Genomic DNA, 17,735 nt, shown 5'->3' with positions numbered 1-17,735 from the left:
TTTCCTCCCACAAAGTATTAAAGTGTTAACATTTTGGTAGTAACAACAATGATAGTAATAATTAACTTCTTTACATTAAATTTTCAAGTCGCTACTCGACCAAAGGCCTCCAGTCTGGGGCCGAGATGCCTCCGCCTCGATGAAACTCGACAGTTGCTCCCTGGGGCGCTCAGGTTCGGGAACCCTATCAGGCTGGGGTGCAGAGAAGCGAGTCAGAACAACCCCGCAAGGGGAATAGAGAAGGCGTGGGCCCCACGTCGGGAAGGGCCGCTGAGGTCTCAGAAGTGGAAACTTGCTCGTGGATTTTGAGGCGTCCTGGTAGGCGCGAACCCCTGACCAAGGCCTAGGAGGAGCTGCTGGGGGCCGGGAAGGAGGGACTTAGGGAAAGCGCCGGCGGCCAGGGTGGGGGTGGGGGTTCGGGAACGACCAAGCTCGGCCTGGGTAATTACAACCCCGCCATAGCACCTGCCTATACAGCCACCAGTGACCCGTCAAAAAGAGTAGCATGGGAATTCAGACGGCGACAAAGGCCGGTGGGGGAGGCGCGCGGCGAGGCGACCACCGCCTCGACGCCCCCTTTCCAGTACGGTGGGAGGAGAGGTTGTGCTGGGGGGAGGAAGGGGCTGGAGAGCGCCAGGCGAGGCCACAGCGGGTCTTGTCCCTCACCCCCTTGGGCCTGTCAGTGGGCCCAAAGGAACTCACAGCCGCCCAGCAACCGGGGACGCGAGCTCTGCTGCGTCGCACTCACGCTAGAAACAGTAAACTTGGTTTCCATATTTTGCAACCATCGTTCCCAGCATGACACACGCCCTCTGGCTGAGCGGGGGTCCATGTTTGGGGTTCAGCAATCTTGTCGCCCCAGCTGTCTTCTTCCCGGTAGCAGTTTTGATGATGCCAAGATGAGCGCGCAGGAGGAGCAGTAGTGGGCTTTCTTTTCCCCCCGCTTCCCATCCAGACAGAGGACAGGGACGCACATCTCTGGAGAAACCCATGGGACGCAGGGAGGACCAGTGCAGGGTGGGTGACTCTCCTCCAGCTGGGGCGGGGTGCGGGGCTCCTCGACAGTCGCCCCTCGGGGCCTCCACAGCTGCGGGTCGGCCCTGCCACGGAGCAGACCTCCGAGTCACGGCTCCTGGGGCAGATTAGAGGCAGGCGTACTCGCCTGGGGCGGGGCACAGGAGGGAGGGACGCGAAAATTCCGGGGCATAGCGGGTCTGCGCCTCAGACTCCGCCACCCAGCCACGTAAAGGTGACTTGGGGTCACGAGACAAGCTGGTTGACCCCGTTGCAAAGCTCCTCTCATTTAGCAAACCGAGCGAGCTCCGACGTGAGGCAGGCGGGAGTTTCCTGAGGCTGGAAAACCGTTCTTAACTTCCCTCGCCAGGGGGTCCCCTCGGGGCTTTTTGTGTGTCATAATTGCCTAAAGATATATGGCAGCTTCGATTACTGTAATTACCATCAGAGGCTGTTGAAAGAAGTTAGTCTGGGCTGCAGGGGTGACTGGCCGGGGTCTTGTTACCACCCAGGCGGGGCTCCCGGGTGACATCGCTCTGCCCTCCAGCTGTGCGAAACCGAGCGAGGCGGGGGCCGCAGACCTCGCGGCCCGGCTCGGTCCTGACCTCGCCCGCTGCGCGCCGACCTCCTTGCCGCCCGGGGCCCGAGGGCCGCAGGTCTCGGGCCCGGCTGCCGCCACCTGTCTGGAGAAGGCCGGGATGCAGCGGCGCCGCGGGCGGGGGCCGCCTTCCTGCGGGCCTGAGAAACTGTAACAGCTGCGGCCGAACCCGCGCCGGGTCTCAGGCTTCCGAGGCCGATCTCGGGCCCTTGGGAAGTTGGAAAGCTCCCAAGTTTCCCCAGCGTGTCACTCAGCCTTTCTTTCTGAGTCCGGGCGGTTCACCTAGGTGCCAGTCCACCGCGCGCGGGTGCGGGCCCCCAGCGAACAGAGCTTGGCGCCTGCCCCTTCCCCCTGTTCCGAGGCCTCGCTTTTCAGGCGCCCCCCGCCACCCCAACACGCATCAACCCCGCCGACTCCTCACCCCAAGTGGGCGAAGGAGTCCGAGGCTCCTTACTTCTAGGGAAGAAGGCGAGGGCCTGTCTCAGGGCGAAGTAGCCAGGAGGCCTGCCGAAGCCCGCAGGCTTCTGTTTTTGCATTAGAGGCTCGGAATGCTGCAGAAAAGGTTTCCTTCTGCCCGTCCAGGGAAGGACCTCACACTCCAGAACCTGGGCCACAAAAAGCCAGGCCGCCTCGCTTCCCAGAAATTGGAGCAGCAAGGGCCAGCGTAGGCCGGAGGCTAACTGGAAACGCCAGGCCTCCGCAAGGGTCGGCTCTGATTTGTGCGGCGGCAAAGTTTCCTGCTCTCTTCCCTCTGCCCTGGTTCTAAACATCTCTCCGTTTCTCTTTATTGTTCACGTTCACTTCACTTGAATTTTTAAAACGGTAACACCCAAACCAAAGCGAACGGATAAAGTGAATTGCTTGCCACTTAAGTGGGACTTCATCATCAGTTCTCAGAAGTATCTTGGATTCTCCCAACTTTCAAAGACTCAAGACAATGAGGGCGTGAGGGGAGGGGGTGTTTGAGGAAAGCAAGGAGCCGCAAAAATGCTATAGGCAAAGAAAACAAGGGCGGCGGGAGATCTCCGGGACGTAGGGACTGCGGCGGGGGGCTACCTCCAGTCTTGGGCCCCGGAAAAGGCAGCCCTGGGTCACCGGAAGGCGGGAACTGAAATGCCCCCGGGAGATCCGAGCCTTGCGACAACGCCCGCCCAGCGCCGGCTCGGGCCTCCACATTCTCGGGTTCCGCAGGCACCGGGAGAGCAGATGCCCTCACACACACAGACACGGAGCCCCCCACTCTGGCGTCTGGGGTTGGTTAGAGATAAGCCACGGCTCGACATTCTGACGGGGAGCTACCAGCTAGGCAAGTTTGAGGGAGGAGAGAAGCGCGCGAAGGGAACAGGCCGCACACTCCTGCCTCTGCCGAGCTCCCGCTCGAAAAATCCTTGGGATTAGGGATTTGGTCCCCTCTTTGCTAGAGCGGTTCGCCATACTTTAAATTCCCCAGTTATGACCTACGCGGATTTAGGATTAAGGAAAATGTGACTTTTAAATTGTTTCTGCTTCCCAGTTTGCAGGATTATTTGAAATAACTAGAAACGGGGTGCAAAGCATTCCTTTCAAATCCGCTTTGCGCAGAGTTGCTTTTGCGCGCTGGAGCTCGGAGTTTTGAGCGAGCGTGTTATTGTGCTGCAGCCTGGAGCTGCGGCCTAGTTCCCGCCCCCCGTCGACACTCCCCCCCTCCCCTTTCCCCGCACCTGGTCTCTAAGCGGATGCGACTCGCGGGACTGGCGGGCTGCATGGGTCTCAACCTTCCCACCAAACCGGGGGGGGGGGTGAGAAATCAAGCAATCCAGAGGTAACGAAATTCTTCCCTCACCACGAAACATCCCGACTCACGGGCTACAAGGAGCTGGGCCAAAGCGCACACGCCGCCGGAGTCCCTTTCCCGGGCTCGGAGCCGCAGCGTTCCGGGCAGGATCTCCCCGGACTCCTCTCCCGCCCACCCCAGGCTGCGCGCCTGAGCCCCGCGGCGGCCCGAAAGGTACCCACTTGTTGATCCGGCCGGCTTGCTCATGCTGGCTGTCCCGGGGCGGAGCGGTTGGTGGGCGCTGCCCGAGTCCCGGCCGGCAGCGCCCGCCTCGCCGCCGGGCGCCGCAGCTCTCCAGCCGCCCTCCAGCCTGCAGGCTCCCGGGCCGGACAGGTGGGTGTCGGTTGCGCGCTGCGCTGCTCCCTGGGTGCTCAGAATTCGTTCCACAGTGGGAATTTAAGCATCCTCAAGTTTCTTCCCGGCTCTTGCAAAACCGCAGCTGCTGGGAATGTTGCTTGGTATGGACACACGCATGGACAGACAAACGGAGAGACGGACGGGCAGATCGAGGAAGAAGGGAGGAGGACAGCGAGAGAGGAATAGTGAAGGACAGAGACGGAGACACGAAAATGGTCTTCCTACGGAGCAAAAAGGACAAGATCCCACTCTTTCCCCATCCCTGTCTCTCAGTCTTCAATTTCTCCTTCTACATTAGGCATGCAGAGTGTGGCCAGATCTCTACAGACCGCTGCTCTTTTAAGGAAAGAAGGAAAACACAACCGCAGTCTCAGGCAGATGGGCTCGGCGCTGCCCAAACCAGAGAGCGGAGTGGGAAACTAGATTGCTGGGAAGTCTTCCGAGGGAACAGGCAGCCGGGTCCCAGTTTCCGGGGAGAGCCGCGCACTGAGCGGCAAAGGGTCCCCGAAGTTCATTACCCCGTGACTTTGTGCTTGTCGCTGCGGGCTGGGTCCCCTGTAATATCTCCAGAAGCGCTCTGACAGGCAGCCGCGGGGAGGGGAATAGGGCGTCCCTGGCCCACTTAGCTTTTCCCCCAACTCCTGGCGGGGTCTGACGTCAGCCATGTGCGGGGAGGGGATGGGAAGAGGGAGGGGGTTAAATGCTAATGATATTAATGAACCTCCAAGCGGCTCCCAAAGAAAATGCAGGCGCTGTCGGAGCTGCCGAGTTAGAGTGTGAATATGGGAGTGTGGCTCTGTGCGTGCGTGATGGTGAGGACGGTGCTGCTCTTGTAATAAAAATGAATTATTATATTTCATGGCAAGGGGAAGGGGAGGGGAAATGGAGCATTCTCAAAACGCTTTCCCCCTTCTCTCCAGAGCGCCAGACAGATTCGTGGAAGAAACTGGGTGGCTGTGTGTTTGTGTGATTGTGCGCACCGGATATGGCCATGTGAGTTGGTTCATTCTTGGTCCCGTGCCCTTTCTGTTGGGTAAAACTTGGATCTGGTCCGAGGTGAGTAATTATTCATTTTGCAACTATCTACAGAAAGTTGTAGCTGAGGACGCTGTGTGCGGACTTGGGGCCTGGGATGGAGTCTCCTGAAGGCTCGGCGTTCCTGCGGCCTTCGCGGGGTCCGCTTGGGCACCAGCCTTGGGGAGGGTGCGCCCGCTTCCCAAAGCAAAGCCCATCCGGAGCACAGCGAGGCTCCTGTCGCCTCCATTATCTGCACTGGAGCGGCTGCAGGACAGAACTTACCCTAGCAGGCTTCGCTGCCCCCCCCCCCCTGCCGAGTAGCTTCCAGGGATTCTGGGGAGCTTCTTCCGCCTTACACCCCCAGTCTTCCCGCCTGCCTCCCCCCCCCCCCCCGACTCCAGTGCTCTCTCACGCCCTGGTCCCTGCGCCGCTCTGGGAGAGCGCACGCCTAGGGAGCGGTGATCCCCAATCTCCAAGAGATTAATTCTTATTTAAGCTCTCCCAGCAGCTTGAACTTGTCGAACAAGAGCTTGCCCGCCGGTCCTCCGGGCGTGGGCCGGCTAGGGGTCAGGGGTCACACCTCTTGCTCTCCCGCCCTCCGCGGCGCTTTTGGTGGTGGGGGGTGGGGTGGGGGAGGAGAACTGAGACCCGCTCTCCGAAATTCTGCCTGCCTTCCCCCAACTGCACTTTCTTCAGACTCAGGGTCAACCCGGGCTTTCGATCAGAGTTTGTGTGTGTGAATGCTTGCGTCCCCCGAGCCCTCGGAGGGCGCAGCAGCTCCTCCGCCCGGCGTCTCCCGGGCACAGGCTGTGCGCTCCTGCAGGAAGCCGCAGCACGTGACTGCAACTTTCCGCAGCAGCCTTTGCGGGGCCTGGACCCCCGGCCTGCGCACCCCACACGCACGAGAGCCCGCGTCCTTGCCAGGGTCATACAGCCTCCGGGGCTCGGGAGCTGGGGACACCCGGAAAAAGCAAGACAGGGGACGACTATTTCCCAAATTAACCCTCCTTGGGTTTTTTTTGTATTGGGACGAGATTAGGGAATCGTGGGACTAAACCATAAACCTGAGGGTATTTTTGAGGAGAATGGAAAAGAAATTAAAATTTTTGACAACCAAATTGGGCAGCGTACTGGCCGCGCACGCGAAATGGTACAAACTTTAACTCCGCGCTCAGAAAGGGAAGTGATTTCCAGGCGTCGTTTGAGAAACACAGTTATTGTCCGATGCTCGGTTTTGGAGCCTGGGGTTCTGGCTCCCGCCAGGGACCCACTTGTCCCGCCGCCGCTGCCTCTGCAGCCGCCGCCACCACCGTCACTATCATGTGGACGCAGAGTGGGGCGCTTCGTTAAGGACAAAGAACAAGATCCAAGTACAGTACTGTATCCCAGGCGAAGATGAAGTCCAATGTCAAAGACTAGACCTGGGCCTGTCCCTGGGGCAAAGCCTTAGGATTCTGTGGCAAGAAGGCGACCTAGAAACTGCTTTTTGGGAGGGGTCGCTTGGAGGTAGGAGGACTATGGCTCTCGAAGGGTCCAAACTACCTCTTCCTCTATTCCCCGACATTCTTGCCCTGCTGGCTCATTTGTAGGCATAAAAACTTCTGGAAAATACTCCCGAGGCTCATCAAATTGTCTCAAAATCAAAATGGGAATGCCTCCCTCTTTTTCCTGTCACCAGTCCCTAATCAAGCAGGGTATCCAGCAGTCCAGTGAATAGAAACGCGCGCGCACACACACACACACACACCACCACCACCACCACCACCACCACCATCATCATCCAGTCCTGGCAAAAGGCACAACACGCGCGCACACACCCGCAGCATGTTCGTCCTGTGTTCTGTGCGCCCGGCTGTAATTATCGGCGCGCTTTGCATAAATCACAATGCAGTTCTGAAATCATCATGATGACTTTCTGGCATGATTGGTTCAGTGGCAACAGCAGCTACAAGATCCAGAGTAGGCGGGAGGGGCTGGGGCGCTTGACGCCCACCAGGTCCAAGGGGAGCCTAAAGCCGAAGTGCCTGCAGGCTTCTGCTCATTCAAAGGTGTTGCAGGCCACAGGGCCCTCGGATCTAAGGTGTAGAAACTTGGGACTCTCCTGGGTGCAGCTCATAGAAGAAAGTCTCCGCAAGACAGACTGTTACTTTCCATCTTCCTATCAATGCGCTGCAGCTTGAATCACAGTAGGTGCAGCCTGAATCACAGCAGGTGCTACATAAATGTTAGGTGAATAAAGGAGGAAAGTCTGCAGATTTCCCAAGAAGCCCCAAGAGGCACAAGAAGGCTAACTTCTGGTAGCCAGGATGTGGGGGTTCAGCCTCTGTTCCAACTAGCTGTGTAACCTTGGGCAAGAGACTAGACCTCTCTGGGCTCCACTTGCCTGTAAATGATTATACCCTGTTCAACCTTAACTTTCAGAGATTTTTCCTGTGACTCCAGGAGGGGAAATGATTGCTAAGGGGCAAATGCCACCTATCTCAGAAATGCATTTTAACAGAGACACGTTCAAGGATGAGTTTATAAGCAGTTGTCTTGGGGAGGGAGTGGAGCCACACCCCCAGAGATTCTGAAGCCCTTCTGAAGCCCTTCTGAAGCCCCTAACTTCCTCTTTAGCCTCTTGTGAGTGTGGGGCTCTCCACCAAAATCAAAGTCAAAAACACAACAAAGGCATCTTTTATCACAGAACATTTTTACTTTGGCCCAGGAGGTAAGAAATAAGATCACGAGAAGGACCATGGAATCTAGGGTCTCTCTGTCCATCCATCAATCATCACTCCATTCATCACATACTGAGCACCCACTATGTGTCGGAGATTAAGGACCTGATCTCTTTCTCAAGGAGGCTACAGGGAGAGCAGACACATAAAAGGTGCTAAATGCATTGGCTTGGACTAAAACACAGAACATTCTGGAAAAATATACAAGGGACCCTAAACCAGCATGGAGTGAAATAGCCTGTGAGGGGATGCCTGGAAAGCTGGTCTTGTGTTACTGGAATCTACTGCCTCTGAAAACTGTCTTATAGCTCACTCTCCCTACTAATGCCCCTTCCCATCCACTTAAAAAGGAAAGTAGAGTCAGGTCAACTAAATGGTATGAGAGAGAGAGTCAGGGGTGCAAGGCACCCTTCCAGCATCAGATTATGTGGGTCTGACTCCTAGCTCTCCATTACACTAGCGTTCCTAAAAATGGTGCCATTTTCTCCAGTTCCCTTATCCATTCTTCTAAATTAAAACAGCAAAGGAGAAAGAAAAAACTTTTCTATCAGCAAACAGAGCTGAAGTTGGTGTGGAACAGAGACACCTCTTCCCCAACCAATGATCAATGCCCTCTCAGAGGTCATTCTACCTGTGGAGATTCATTGCTTTAAAATGCCCTTCACTTCACTGACTAGCAGAGTTGAGAAATACACAGAGCCAGGAAATGTCCGGGAAAATCTACCCGTTAAGCTTGGCTGAGGTTTGACGTTCTTTCTCCAAAAGATGGTCCAACACACGTTTTATTTATGTGTTTGTTTGTTTACATGAGGAAAAAGTTGATTTTCAAATCATAATTCAACCTATGGTTGGTTGTTGCTTCCCCAGTGGATGGGGCATTAGAGAGAAAACGGGTCATGGAGCAGATTGTCCAGCGCAAAATAGGTGCTCAGTGAGGGCTTGCTAAGTGAGAGAATGAAAGAAACCATCTCGTCAAGCTTGCTCCTGATTCTGCTGTGGGCCTCTCTACAAGTTGCTTGCATCTTGTCTAATTCTACTCAGAAAAGACACTGAGAACAATCCAGAATAGAGACAGGTGCTCTAGAACCCAACTGGTGCTGAGTTGTGGAGTTTTTTGTTCACACTTTCCAGGACTGTGTTCACTATGAGTTGTCTCTTTGCTCCCTACCAGTTAGGAAGATGAACACTGTTAACAGTAACAGGATTAAGAAAATGCGCTGTGTGACAGGCTTCTCTTTTTTTCCCCCTTAGCAAATAACATTGTCTCTACATTCATTCACACCCTCCCTCCCCTGGAACCACAGCAGCCAAAGAAATTCAGGCTGAGGATTAGAGTAAGATATTCTTCTTGTCCCAGGAATAATCAAATAGAAACATCTTTCTTTCCCTTATCCCTTACTTTATTTCCTACATAAAATTATTTATTCACTTATATCCTGTCTTGGTGCCAGAAGAATTTATCATAGCTCTCATGTCAAATTGCTTTATTTGGGACCTGGGCTCCCTCCCTCAAAGAAAACTCATTAGAGATGTATTTAAAACAAAAACAACCAAAGATGTTACCAGAAACATAGGAGCAGGAAAATAATGTGGTCTCCTTCTCTCCCCCCAGGAAGATGGGTCAACAGAGACAAAGCTGCCAGTTTCTTATTTCCTAATAGCAAGAATAAAAAGTTTATGGGAGACATGAGAGATGTCCAGCTCTCCAAAGGCCAGGGAGCTTCTTGAGACAGAGACTATCTGATTCATCTTCGGATTGTCAGTCCTAGCGCCTTGGCACATAGTGGTTCTTATAAAGTGGAATGCGTGAGTGACCCTGCCTCATGAAAGATGAGGTGTGAAGCGAGAGGCTTGCCTTTGCTCTGCCCCAGCAATTGGGAGAGTAGGGAGTAGGTAGAGACAGACAGGTCCTCTAGACCTCCAAACCTTGGGAAGGAATAAAGGTAATCTTTCAGCTTACTAACACAAAAGAATGACTAGCTAGAGAGACGAGAAAGCAGACTACATCCAGGGAGAGATTAACCACCAAGCCTTCTTCAACCTCTTAATTTCCTGTAAATTACATAGTCTGACTCGGTTTCCATTTAACCCAGAATGACAGAGCACATAAATCAGAAGGGACCCTTGAGATTAGTATTCATCTAATTCCATCATTTCATAGATAAGAAAACTGAAATCCTTAGAGACAAAGCTTGTCCTAGGTCACTCACCTAGAGGCAGAGGCCATCACCAGAACCCAGAACACTTGAAGCTGAGTCTAGCAACAGTTAATGGAGAAAACGGCACCATTTTTAGGGAAGCTAGTGAATGGAGAGCTAGGAGTCAGACCCAGATAATCTGATGCTCTTTGAAATATTAATTCCACTGCATTAAGCTACCTCCTATTTCCCAGAAGGGTTTCTAGAATCCCCAATTAAGGCAATTTCGCTTCACTTACAAGTGAAGTAATCAGAATTAAGAGACGAGTTTTGTGCATCTTGAAGCAATAGTTCAGTGTTTCTAGAACTTCAAACTCCTCCACTTCATAAGTTTTTCTTCAAATTCTTTCCCTGCCAGTACTTAAAATTTGCTGTGTCCCAAGGGAGAGAAAATTTGTCAGGTCTTTTTCTGTTTTGTAGAGAATGATGTGGGCTACAAGAGGAACTACTTAGAGATACTAATTGTAGCTGCTGAGAAAAAGTCAATGATTAGAATGAACGATTAATTACTAAATTTGATCAGAGTAGATTGCTAATCTGGGCCTTTCAGATTTTAAAAACATCCCTCTATTCCCTCCACAGCAGGGACCTGCTTTATCCAGATTACTGTTTCAACACTAGTAGAAACAATTGTTATGCAAAACGGGGTAGCCCGTTTAAATGTGGCTAACATATTTGAGAATACGCTACGATTTTTTATTCCATGAATACGTATATCAGGATCACATATTTGATCTCTGCCAATGCAGTGAGAAGCATACATTCTAGTATGCTTTGTTTCCAAATGATCTAGTTCACACAGTACCCTGTTGTCCTCCTATTCTTGTAAGTAATTTCAGAATTCACATCACTTACAAAGATGCCGAGTGGCTATTTAGGGAAGTCTGATTCAAAAAAAAAAAAAAACCCTCCAAAACAAAACAAACCTCCCCCTCTCTTCTCCCTCCCCCAAACCCCACGTGCTTTGTGCAAGACAGAGTCAACCAGTGGGATTCACAGGAGGTCCCCAAGTCAAATGCTGCAGCTGCGTTTTTAAAAAGGGTTGGATAAACTACAGCCGTTAATAACATCTGTATCTATGCAAGCTAAGATGATGATAGGGGTAATCAGATCTCATGCTTCAGGGCATAAGATGATTGCCTGCTGGGAGGGGGAGGATTTGGCCTTTCAGGTAAAGCAGTTCACAACTCAGGAGGTAGGTTGCAGACATTTCTCCCAGTTTCTAAAATTTCAGGTATAATTGACATGATTTTGGAGTGGATGAAACAGTGATTTGAAATCTAGTGTTTCTATCAGACTGAATAATGAGATATTTCAAATACTTACATACGTCACATACAACATATACGTATCTCGCTATAGACAAGACACAAATATTTGGATGCCTTTTTTTTTTTTTGAAGGCTGAGGTTCCTAGATATGTTTTGACCATCTTTTAGTGCAAAGTGGATGCTTCATAAATATTAACAGCAATGAAAAGAGTGGAAGTAAATTCAACTTTAGTCCATGCATTAATGATTAGCTAAGATAATATGTAATTACCCAAGTGTTCATAACCGCACATACTTGGATCCCTAAATATATCAATTTCCAGTTGCATTAGCTAAATCATGCTTGAGTTGCATGTTTGGAGTATACAAGGAATGCATTCATTTTAAAGTCCTGGTCACTAAAGTATTTTTAAAAACTTAATATTTGTCTGGAAGTGAGAAAGGAATTATGCAAGCTAAATCTTACCTTCTCTTTTGATTTCTTTCACATTCTCAAACCCCAGGAGGGGGACACGTTAGTACAGTTGCACAATTTAATCAATTTTGAAAACACTTCTGCAAGTGTGAGCAGGGTAAAAGAACTCCCTTTATTTAGACACGTCAACCCATACCGCAGGGCATACAACATCAGACAGCTGTCCACATTTCAGAGAGGTGTAGAAGCTTTTGAACGAGTAGGTTTCTAGCAGAATGGTTAGAGTCCTTTTGGCATGAAAGACATTCTTGCTACTGGCTTCATCATTCTTACTAAGCCATTCACTTCTATTCCACACAGAGGGACTGTTCTGAGGGATATGGCTGTTAAATGCAATTTTTAAAATGATGCACATAAACAGTTTTAAAGGGGGAAAACCCTGCAGCTGTTTTGGCTGCAGACAGGCATGGGAAATTAGTCAGAAGCCCAAAGCATCATAGTTAATAACCATTATTCTGTTGTCTGGGATGTTTGTTTAAATACTATTGACACTGTGTATGTATTGTCATCTTCTCTAAATTGTAGCTCTTAGCCACTGAAATCTTGTTAAAGACCACCTAGGGTTTCCTCTGTATGATGCTGAATTGTGTATTCACCTGATGGATAAACAAAAACCAGATTTTTTTTTGTTTCAATTTTTCTCTCATGTGCAACTAGCAGGAAATTTTCTGGACTAAAGAAAGAGATTGCCTGAGTACAGAAGAAATAGCCGCCGTGGGGTCCCAACCTTCGTTATTTCTCCTCTAGTGATAGAAAATGAACAAACCCATCAACTGATTAATACAATTCAGTCTGCTTAAAATTCACAGATCTGTTTGCTATGAGGCTGTATTTTAAAAGACTCATACTTGCCATTAAGTGTGAAGAAATCAGTAACTATTCTTTTCATCAACAGCATGTTGGGTTCCCCCCTCCCCCCATTTCGATTTTGCTTAATAAGTGAGGTCATTTGGGAGAAGAGCGGCTCTGGTGGGTGGGAAAAAAAAAATGTAACAGCCCGACTCCCAAGTTGAGAGCTCCAGATCACGGGCCATTCAGTACAAAGCGTTTTATATCTTGACTTATGAGGGGACAATAGCCGGTTTTACAAAGGCACCACCTGTGATTTAGCAAGGATGACATCTTTGTTAAGGAGGAGCCGGAGGGCAGAAGAGAAAACAGCACGTGCACCATCCGGAACGTGTTACCCTGACCCACCTTCAAGGCCCTTTCGCAATGTCGCCGAGGCCTCGTCAGGTATTTTGCTTTAGAGTTTTACAAAAGGAAGTGAAGAGAGAGAAAGGAAATGAATGTTGTCCACGCGAATTGACCCAGAGCTCTGGACTTACGGCTTGCCAGCGCCAAGCTGTCCCATTTTACAGATGGGTAAACGGAGGTCGGGTCCGCGGAGTGTCTGGCTCAGCAGGTGCACTGGGCTGGGGTCCCCCGCGAGGCTTCGGGGCCGCCCGGGCCGGGGACGCGGAGGGCGGCGAGTCCCCGTCTCCGGCCCAACCTTCAGGCCGGTGGCTTTTTGCTTCCTTCCCGAAGGTCGTTTCTGACAAATCTATCTATTTGGGGCAAATTGTCAGTGAGAAACTTCCGCTCGAACTGCCCTGGACAAAACCGGCTGTTTGAAAAGGGTAAATCCCGCGGCCCGGCGAGGCGAACAATGGGCCGCTGGTGCTGCTGCGGCGGGGGCGGCCGGGCGGGCCGCACAAAGGGCGGATTAATTGGGGCCGCGGCTGAGCGGTTCGCGCTAGCTCCACTCAGCCAGCGCTGCGGGGCGCCCCATTGACTGGGCCCCGAGCCCCACTTTTCACAAACTCCAAACAAAAGTCAATTTCTTTTTTATAAGGCGGGGGAGGGGGCCGCAGCCAAAGATTCTCCACTCGCTCATGCGCCACATTCTTGCAGCATAGGGGTAAGGGGGGTGCTGGAGGGAGAGGGATATGGGGGAGCGGAGGGGATCCGAAAGGGACCGGGTGCTGCTACCGCATCCCTGTCCCCGCCTCCGCTGCACCCCCACCCGTCTGGACACCCGTCGCGCCCTCCTGACGCCCCTACCTTCCACCAGGTGGGAGCTTAGATCCCTGCGGGAGGCCTGGAAGCGGCCGAGGAAAGCGGCTGGGGTGACGGGGACCCGGACCCAGGTGAGGGTTGGCACCACCCAGTGGGGAAAAGTGTAGGAGAAGAGGAAAGAGAAGCCCGCTAAGGATTCTAGACCTCTGGAGGTGGGCCCATTCATCAGATATTTATTGAGCAACTACTTTGTTCCTAGCAAGGCGGAGACAAAAGAGAGTTTGCTCTCAATTTGCACACAATTGGGAAGGCTGACTCCTGAATCAATTAGCAGGTCGGGGAGGGGCATGCCACGATAGGGGCCCCAAAGAAAGGCATCGCCACCTTCTGTAAGGTTATGCGACGGACTTGCCTGTGTAACATATGGAAAAAGATATCTAATTACTTTGTAGACACACCCTATCAGAAGTTGCGGTAATTAAAAGTTGTAGGATTAATATGGTCACGGTCTGAAGACCAAGTATGGAGAGACCAGCAGTTCATCTCCTCTTGTTTCTCTCCTTTCAAGATGGGAGAATGAGTGCAGAGGACTCTTTAAGTGACACTGAGAGGGGCAGGAAATTCCATTAACAATAAAATGCGATACATTCTCCAGCCCACAAGCCTCTGTTGTAAGCTGGGTAGGCAATGGTTGCATACAAGACACCCCAGTCCTTGTGGTGAGTGCAAAGGCCGCATTCTTCTTGGAGGACCGGCTTGCCAAGTGAATCAACGGGGAGGAGGGACCAAGTGCAGGTGGAAGGGGAGCCATTTGTTCCATGGAGGGCTTGGAGCATGTGCTCACAGATTATATTACAAGGTTTTTATTTTATGCGAAATACTTCTGCTCTTGGATCACAGGCACTTGTGTTCTCTAAGGCTGGCAAATTGAAGTCTTCAACAGCTAGGCTTTACTATAGAGACCCTCCAAAGGCATCAGGCCATGGTATTGGCACTCCTCTAGACGGGCACAGTAGAAGGGAGCTCTGATGGCAGGTACTCAATTTGTGGTAGGCTAATGACAGGGGTGAAGAAAGCCTTCAAGGATGGGCTGACACATGGCTGGAGGCAGAGAGACCTAAACACTGGCATCAGGAAGCAACAGCAGCAGAGGGACCAGCTAGTAGAATCCAACCTGGGCTCCTTTCTAACCACGGTGTGAAGCTGCAGTGTTAAAATGATCCATTCTGGGCCGGACTGTGAACCCTTCCAGATTTCTGTTGAATCAGAGGCTGTGCAAATATTTATCTAAAGATGTCACAACTTTGAATTTCAATAATAATTTGTCTGCTAATCTCTGGTGGAAATCTAGAACAGCTGTTACTCCATTGTGTATTTTGAATTTCCAAAAGATAAATTGGGGGATCAACATTTTTCTTCCACCAATTCTCAGTATGCTTTCTTTTAGTTTTTTGATGCCTTGGCAAGTTCACATCAAGTAAATGATAGGACCTTTTGCTTATTATGAAAGTTATTAAAGCCTACCCAAATATATATGGTATTTAACTTTTATTGGCAAGTGTGACAATGAGGCATGTGTCCATGCCAGCAAAGGTTGAGCGAGGGTAGAAAGATTGAGATGTTGCATTCTTAGGAAGAAAAAAGAAAATAGGAGTATGAATCAGAGTGATAAAACTTCCAACATCAATGTGTAGGTTTAGACAGAACTGATGACAGGCTCTACTATCTATTAATGGAAAGCTTACGACCACAGCTTCTAAGAACACCCAGCATGATTGTTTATAATTTCTACTTTACAGAAGAAGTTCTTTAGAGAGGGAGACACAAGGTGATTTTAATAAGGTCCACCCACGAAAGGGGTGATGTACTGGCATTAGGCCTTTTCCATTACTCACTCTGGTTAGCTTTGAAGGCCTTGAATTACTCTCTGTCTTTCAGAAAGAATTATTTTAGTATCATTTGATGTGAACATCATTAGAGGAAAAGAGCTCCTGGAGATCTGATTATAATTAAACTTCATTTTTTTCTCTTATACTTGCTGGCTGAGGAAACACTGCTGCAAGGGAAGGATGCTGATCTTGGTACCCTCAGTCTTAGGATGCCAGAAAAATACAGAAATCTGCCTTCTGATAATGGCAGAGCAGGGGCCAGTACAGCACTGGACCTAGAATACGGTAGTCATGAGCCAAAATGAAGGAGCCCTCTATCTAGGAGTAGACTAGCTTTAAATAAACAAAAGAATAGCATTTTCTAATGGCTTTTTCTTGAAGAGGGAAAACCAGGGTCCAACAAGGTTAAGCTTTGCTATGTTAGCCAAGATTCTAGAAATAAAATGGCCGTCATTTGATTGTGAAGTGTATCATACATATAAAATAGTATATGAATGTATCTGTACAATTTAAAGAATGGAATGAAATAAATGCTCATATCCTAGCAGCTGTATTTAGAAATAGAATCTCAGTAGTATCTGTAAGTAGACTCCTTTGTGCCCTCTTTGTGATTGCATGTCTTCCCCCACCAACACATACCAGAAGTCATTGCCACCTTGAATTGTGTTTTGCTCAATTGTTTACTTTCTTTATAAGTTTACTACTCATGTATGTATCCCTAAATAATATAGTGTGAAGTTTTGCTTTTGAAAAACTGTATATAAACAGGGGCACCTGAATGGCTCAGTTGGTTAAGCATCTGACTTCGGCTCAGGCCATGATCTCATGGATAGGTTTGTGAGTTTGAGCCCCTCATGGGGGGGGGGGGTCTGCTATCAGCACAGAGCCTGCATCAGATCCTCTGTCCCGCTCACTCTTTGCCCCTCCTCCTCGCATGCGCTCTCTCTCAAAAATAAATAACCATTAAAAAAATTAAAACAAAGTTTATATAAACAGAAGCATACATTATACAGTCTGCGGTGATGTGTTTTTTTCTCCCGATGCTGTTTGTTTGTTTAGTTAGTTAATTAATTAATTGTGGTACATTCGTACAATGTGGTTTCTTCACTCTCTTTGTTGTATAGTACTCCACTGTGTGAGCATGCCACAAGCCATTGGTCCTCACTGCTATGAACAGACAACAGACATTCAGGTCCTTCATTTACTTATCCTCTCTATCTCTCTCTCTATCCTTTCTTTCTTTTTTAATTATAGTAAATGCTGCTATATGTATCTCTTGTGCATGCTTCCTGGTACGCATATGCCAGAGTTTATCTAGTATCTAAAACCAGGTATAGAATTGCTTTCTTATTTAATTTTACTAGATACTATCAAACTGTTTCCCTTAACAGCTGTGTTAATAATTTACACTCCTACCAGGAGGTGATAAGAATTATCATTTGTCAATATTTATTATTGACTTATTTAAAAATTTTTGTTATGCCTATGGAAGAAATATCTGTTTGTAGTTTTAATTTGCATTTCTCTGATTACTAATAGGGTTGAGTATTTTTCAGGTGTCTGTGGGCCATTTATATTTTCTCTTTTATGAAATATGTTTGTGACTTTTGCTATTTTCCCATTGGGTTGTTTTTCTCTTCATTCATAGGAGCTTTAAAAAATCTTTTGGATAATAATCCTTTGTCTTGATTAAATGTATGACAAATATTTTCTCACCTTTAGTTACTGTCTTTTCACTCTCCTAATGTCTTTGATGAACTAAAATTTTAATTTTATGTGGTAGAATTTATCAGTATTTTCCTTTATAAGTAGATAATTTTGTGTCTTGTTTTAGAAAGCTTTCCCTGAGGTTATAATGGCATTCTCCTAAGTTGTTTTCTAAAAGTTTTATAATTTTTCCTTCCACATCTATGTCTTTAATCCAACTGGAATTGATTTTTGCATATGGTGTGAGATAGGGTTCCAATTTTGTTTTTTCAAAGTTGTTTAATATGTTTTGCTAGTAGCATTGACTGAATCTTCTATTTATCTCTAGTGCCCACTATATTATAAAAGCAAATCTCTATATGTTCATTGATTTGTTTCCATGTTCTCTATCATATTCCTTTGGAGTCTTTGTCTGGCACTCTCCTGGTATCCCACTTTCTTGCTATAGCTTACATAGTAAGTCTTGATATCTGGGAAGGCAATTCTCCTGACCTTAAACTTTTTTTCTTAGGGAGTCTTGACAATTTTGGATCCTTTCCTCTTTCATTTCAATTTTAGAATTAGCTTGTCAGGTTCCATAAACAATATTGTTGGGGTTTTTCATTGGAATTGGATTTAGTCAACATGGGAGAACTGACATCTTCATGCTACTGAAGCTTCCTACTGACAACTTGGTGT

This window comes from Lynx canadensis, chromosome B2, assembly GCF_007474595.2.
Source record: "Lynx canadensis isolate LIC74 chromosome B2, mLynCan4.pri.v2, whole genome shotgun sequence".
Lineage (NCBI taxonomy): Eukaryota > Metazoa > Chordata > Mammalia > Carnivora > Felidae > Lynx > Lynx canadensis.
The sequence above is the reverse complement of the archived record's forward strand: the minus strand, read 5'-3'. Positions refer to the sequence as shown.